Genomic DNA, 7,006 nt, shown 5'->3' with positions numbered 1-7,006 from the left:
ACAAATAGTACGGGGTTTATATACTATTTCAATGACATTTTGTGTCATTTCGTGTTTAAAGTAATATTCTTGAACATTCACAAACATTTATGAATCATTCTCAGTGCCAATTGTTCTTGAAAGGATGAGAGCATGGGGTGGGCCACTCACATTATGTGCTAATACGACAATGTAGTTCAGTCAAAATTATTCGTTAACATGATAGTCTGGTTCTGTCAGTGGAGATCCTAACATTATGTGTTAATATGACAATCCAGTTAGGTCAAAATTATATGCGAACATGATCGTCTGGTTCTGTCAGTGGAGATCCTAACATTATGTGTTAATAGGATAGTCTAGTTCTGTCAGTGGAGATCCTAACATTATGAGTTAAGAGGATAGTCTAGTTCTGTCAGTGGAGATCCTAACATTATGAGTTAATAGGATAGTCTAGTTCTGTCAGTGGAGATCCTACCATTATGAGTTAATAGGATAGTCTAGTTCTGTCAGTGGAGATCCTAACATTATGTGTTAATAGGATAGTCTAGTTCTGTCAGTGGAGATCCTAACATTATGTGTTAATAGGATAGTCTAGTTCTGTCAGTGGAGATCCTAACATTATGTGTTAATAGGATAGTCTAGTTCTGTCAGTGGAGATCCTAACATTATGAGTTAAGAGGATAGTCTGGTTCTTTCAGTTATGCTTCAGTGTTGGCTTGAGTTCGGACCAGACCAGGTCTTACATGCACATGTTTCATGACACATTATATCTGTATTTCACCTCAGTCTGAACCATAACGAGCAGTTCTGTTTAGTCACATGGTCCAATTTGGTTGCTGTGTGCAAACCACTTGTCCCTGGAATGGGAGTTTTATTCAAAGCCTGGTGAGTGGCCCACACCGCGCTTCGCTCTGTCTACAGTGCCTTGAATGTCACCAGCGAGCGCGTGCGCGGGCGGGCGCTGCTTCTGTTCGCTCCCCAAACGCTGCCTACCACTTCGCCCCCACAGCGCAATCCTTTTATTTTCTAGAATGTCATCCAGCTCAGCAAATTGATGGCGAGTCCTCTAATGACAGGCCGGAGAGGTTGTCTCTGTCTATCTGTCTGTGTCTGTCTGTCTTTCTGTGTGTCACAGGCCGGGGAGGCTTGGGGTGTCATTTCAAGATGCAAAAGCAGACTAACTGAAGTTGGGAAAAGAGGTTGATGTTTAATGAGTGCCTTAACACAGGCAACCAGGAAAAAAAATCTACGACCAAAAACAGTTCAGAGTTGGTAACCCAAAAAGGAGTCAAAAACACGGTTATAAAAGAACTGGTAAATCCCAAAGTGCAAAAACCAGACAGTGGTCATAAACAAGGGCCGAGTTCAAAACCAGACTAAAAAAACACACAGACCAGACAGAAACAGTTCAAAATAGCCTAAAGGTTAAAAGCATAGCAACAGACAGAGTCGTATCCAGAAAAGTCAGTCCGAGACAAAACCAGCGAGAACACCTTGAATTCTTGTTCACCATGAACTCTTGATCAAATGGCGCATTACAAATCCAGTGAAAACAGGCAGAATCCAAAACCAGAGAAATCTGAACGTGACCACACAAACTTGACTTGGGAAGCACAGGTGAGGAAATGAAAGAACACAGCATAAAAACTGACACGTGAGCTTGGCTCTAACTGTATAAACCAGCACTGATTGAATCTCTGGGAAAGGTTTAAATGCAGAGGCTGACCAGGTGAGAGATAACAGGTGTGCAGCCAGGCATTCTGGCGACAGGCACAGCCACCTGTCAGTCAGCCAGGAAACCGGGAAACACGGAATCTAGGTCAAAACTTGTGTTCCGTGTTCTGTGTTCCGATCGCCCAGTAGTTCCCTGCGAAGTGGACTGCACAGGGTATTCAGCCATGTAGGATTCCAGACCGCAGGGAGCAGAAATGCCCAGTTCAAAGGGAACTGTGAACGGTGTAGGGAATAACTGAACAACGGTTCATCAGTTTGCCGGAAGCTGACAAGCAAGATTACCCATCACTCATTGCGTACATCTTGTAAATAGATCAAATCATATTTATCCACAAGTAACATACATTTTTTAATATTTGTTTTTCATGATGGTATCAGTTTTAGTTTTTTATATTCTATTTCCATACTGTAAAATTTCCACAATAGCAGTATGCTACCAAACACATCTAGGCAGTGATGGCTGCGTTGGTGACATTGCAGGGTGTTCCAAATTAATGATATTCCCTGAACAGGGAAGAGGGAACAGGGAATAGGGAGTACTGTTTATATACACTGTGGAACGGAATGGAGCTATGGATGAGCAAACAGGGAACATGGAACACATGAAAAACACAACATCTCAGGACACAGGACATTCATTAACTTGCCATTATACTTGAGTTGCAATGGTAGAAGAGGGTCCTGTTACACTGAGGAGGTCTCAGTACATAGACAATTACACACATTACAGAGATGTGCCTCGCGGAGATCTGAACCATGTGTTTTAGAAAAATTGAAAATAATACTGAGAGGACCATGTCTGGCTGAATTATTTAAATGCCATATTGCAAAATTTTGATTGAGCTCATTATTCAAGCATGTGTCCATATGCCACCCTGGTCGGACGTATGTTTAATTTAATACTGACACAGTGAGTTCAGCTCAATATCGAGTTTAATTAGCAGATTGTAGGATTAAATAGTCGGGATGATTGACCTCTTAATAAACTGCAATCAAGTTATCACACTGCTTATCGCAAAGGTTTTTCTGAGACAAATAGTACGGGGTTTATATACTATTTCAATGACATTTTGTGTCATTTCGTGTTTAAAGTAATATTCTTGAACATTCACAAACATTTATGAATCATTCTCAGTGCCAATTGTTCTTGAAAGGATGAGAGCATGGGGTGGGCCACTCACATTATGTGCTAATACGACAATGTAGTTCAGTCAAAATTATTCGTTAACATGATAGTCTGGTTCTGTCAGTGGAGATCCTAACATTATGTGTTAATATGACAATCCAGTTAGGTCAAAATTATATGCGAACATGATCGTCTGGTTCTGTCAGTGGAGATCCTAACATTATGTGTTAATAGGATAGTCTAGTTCTGTCAGTGGAGATCCTAACATTATGAGTTAAGAGGATAGTCTAGTTCTGTCAGTGGAGATCCTAACATTATGAGTTAATAGGATAGTCTAGTTCTGTCAGTGGAGATCCTACCATTATGAGTTAATAGGATAGTCTAGTTCTGTCAGTGGAGATCCTAACATTATGTGTTAATAGGATAGTCTAGTTCTGTCAGTGGAGATCCTAACATTATGTGTTAATAGGATAGTCTAGTTCTGTCAGTGGAGATCCTAACATTATGTGTTAATAGGATAGTCTAGTTCTGTCAGTGGAGATCCTAACATTATGAGTTAAGAGGATAGTCTGGTTCTTTCAGTTATGCTTCAGTGTTGGCTTGAGTTCGGACCAGACCAGGTCTTACATGCACATGTTTCATGACACATTATATCTGTATTTCACCTCAGTCTGAACCATAACGAGCAGTTCTGTTTAGTCACATGGTCCAATTTGGTTGCTGTGTGCAAACCACTTGTCCCTGGAATGGGAGTTTTATTCAAAGCCTGGTGAGTGGCCCACACCGCGCTTCGCTCTGTCTACAGTGCCTTGAATGTCACCAGCGAGCGCGTGCGCGGGCGGGCGCTGCTTCTGTTCGCTCCCCAAACGCTGCCTACCACTTCGCCCCCACAGCGCAATCCTTTTATTTTCTAGAATGTCATCCAGCTCAGCAAATTGATGGCGAGTCCTCTAATGACAGGCCGGAGAGGTTGTCTCTGTCTATCTGTCTGTGTCTGTCTGTCTTTCTGTGTGTCACAGGCCGGGGAGGCTTGGGGTGTCATTTCAAGATGCAAAAGCAGACTAACTGAAGTTGGGAAAAGAGGTTGATGTTTAATGAGTGCCTTAACACAGGCAACCAGGAAAAAAAATCTACGACCAAAAACAGTTCAGAGTTGGTAACCCAAAAAGGAGTCAAAAACACGGTTATAAAAGAACTGGTAAATCCCAAAGTGCAAAAACCAGACAGTGGTCATAAACAAGGGCCGAGTTCAAAACCAGACTAAAAAAACACACAGACCAGACAGAAACAGTTCAAAATAGCCTAAAGGTTAAAAGCATAGCAACAGACAGAGTCGTATCCAGAAAAGTCAGTCCGAGACAAAACCAGCGAGAACACCTTGAATTCTTGTTCACCATGAACTCTTGATCAAATGGCGCATTACAAATCCAGTGAAAACAGGCAGAATCCAAAACCAGAGAAATCTGAACGTGACCACACAAACTTGACTTGGGAAGCACAGGTGAGGAAATGAAAGAACACAGCATAAAAACTGACACGTGAGCTTGGCTCTAACTGTATAAACCAGCACTGATTGAATCTCTGGGAAAGGTTTAAATGCAGAGGCTGACCAGGTGAGAGATAACAGGTGTGCAGCCAGGCATTCTGGCGACAGGCACAGCCACCTGTCAGTCAGCCAGGAAACCGGGAAACACGGAATCTAGGTCAAAACTTGTGTTCCGTGTTCTGTGTTCCGATCGCCCAGTAGTTCCCTGCGAAGTGGACTGCACAGGGTATTCAGCCATGTAGGATTCCAGACCGCAGGGAGCAGAAATGCCCAGTTCAAAGGGAACTGTGAACGGTGTAGGGAATAACTGAACAACGGTTCATCAGTTTGCCGGAAGCTGACAAGCAAGATTACCCATCACTCATTGCGTACATCTTGTAAATAGATCAAATCATATTTATCCACAAGTAACATACATTTTTTAATATTTGTTTTTCATGATGGTATCAGTTTTAGTTTTTTATATTCTATTTCCATACTGTAAAATTTCCACAATAGCAGTATGCTACCAAACACATCTAGGCAGTGATGGCTGCGTTGGTGACATTGCAGGGTGTTCCAAATTAATGATATTCCCTGAACAGGGAAGAGGGAACAGGGAATAGGGAGTACTGTTTATATACACTGTGGAACGGAATGGAGCTATGGATGAGCAAACAGGGAACATGGAACACATGAAAAACACAACATCTCAGGACACAGGACATCCTGGGCAGGATATGTGTATATGTGTACAAGTGTCTTTTGAGTGTGTGTTTACTTAGTGTGTGTGTGTATGTGTTTGTTTAATGTGTGTGCAAGAGTGTGTGTAATGTGAGTGCGTCTGGGGTGCATGTGTATGCCTGTGTGTTTGTATGTGTGTCGCTGTTTGCAGCTGAGTGTGTGTATGTGTGTGTGTGTGTGTGTGTGTGTGTGTCTGTGTCTGTGTCTGTGTGAGTGTGTGTGTGTGTGTGTGTGTGTGTGCGTGTGTTTATATGTGTGTAACACAGGGACACTCAGGGTCCCTCCCTCTTGCAGGGCAGTCCAACACCCTCCCCATGGCTGCGGGCAGTAAATGGCTTTCTTCCCCGGCGCGGCGTGGCGCGATGCGGTGTGGGGCGATGCGGTGTGGGGCGATGCGGTGTGGGGCGATGCGGCGTGGCGCGATGCGGTGTGGGGCGATGCGGCGTGGGGCGATGCGGTGTGGCGCGCCGGCCCACGGAGTGACACTCTCTGCAGTCAGCAGTGCCTCCCCCACCACGCTGCTAATGAGGTCAAGTGATGAATTACAGAGCCAATTAAACGACAGGGCCGGGCGCAGGGAAGAACCAGGCTGGGCCGGGTACCGCGCCAGCCCAGCGGCCAGAACACCACTTTTCGAGGCCAAGCAGAGGGACTCTGAAGAGCGCCAGCAACAACACAAAAAAAAGAAAAAAGAAATGAAGAAATGAGAAAGGGACAGAGAGGAAGTGAAGAGGGGGGTGGGGAGGGTACTTCTAGCCCTAACCAGCCTTTAACGTAATTCACAGCAGGAGATAAGAAATGAGAGAGGGAGAGAGGAAAAGCTGTACAGGGGGGAAAAAAAGAGATAAGAATTTCTGGCTCAAGTTGGCATTGCCATTTTTCTTTGTGGAGGAAAGAAGGGGTAGATTAAGAGAGAAGAGAGAGAGAAAGAGAGAGGAGCAGAAGAGTTTTTTGAGGAAGAACGGGAAAGTGGGTATTAATATCTCAGCTAGTGGAAGCAGACAGGAGACTCATATTTGACGATTCATGAGATCAGATCTAAAGCAGCCATGTAAATACCTGATCATTAGGTGTTCTGGCAAACCACCAGGGTCACAAAGACCACACAGCGTTTGCAGAGGTAGTCATGGAAATAGACAAAAGTTGCCGTGGCAATCATAATTGATGAATAGGTTCCATCTCCTGATTAGACACAGGATGAAGGATTGAGCTGAAGGTCAACAGGGAACACTTGGCGCTGTAATGAAGTGGTGGGATCATATGGGGGAGTGCGCCCCTGTCTATTTCACGTGTGACCCTGGAGCATCTGGCTCTAGTAGTGTGAAAGGCCAAATGTCACATTTAGGGGAGTTGTTCAAAACAGATGAACAGGAATTAAACATGACTAGACGAGTGAAGTAGGTAAACACTAGCTGAAAGTCAACTGTGTGACCGCAAAACTATTGCTAGAAAAACAAATGTATGTCATCACACACACACACAAACACACACACACACACACACACACACACACAGTTACACACACAAAATCGTGCGTGCACACACACACACAAAACAAGAAAACACATATACACACAAAACAAAAAAACACACATACACACACACAAAATAAAAAAAACACACATACACACACACACAAAGAAAGGGAGAAAAAAGAAAACAGCAGGGGAGTGCTTTCCCCCCTGCCCAAGCGCTCCAGAAAAAAATATTACACGCTTCAGGTGTAAAGACAGATAGAGCGAGCCAAAATGCGTGACATGGCCGCCGGCTAATGCACCATGACGACAACCGTAAATATTTGTTCATGGCCAGAGTGGCGCATTCTCTTGAAAGTGTTGTTTAATGAAGTACAAGCTTGTTGAATGACAAACAGATGGTGCTTCTTTTACCTAACAAAC

The sequence above is a fragment of the Clupea harengus genome, chromosome 17 (assembly GCF_900700415.2).
Source record: "Clupea harengus chromosome 17, Ch_v2.0.2, whole genome shotgun sequence".
NCBI classification, from domain to species: Eukaryota; Metazoa; Chordata; class Actinopteri; order Clupeiformes; family Clupeidae; genus Clupea; species Clupea harengus.
The sequence above is the reverse complement of the archived record's forward strand: the minus strand, read 5'-3'. Positions refer to the sequence as shown.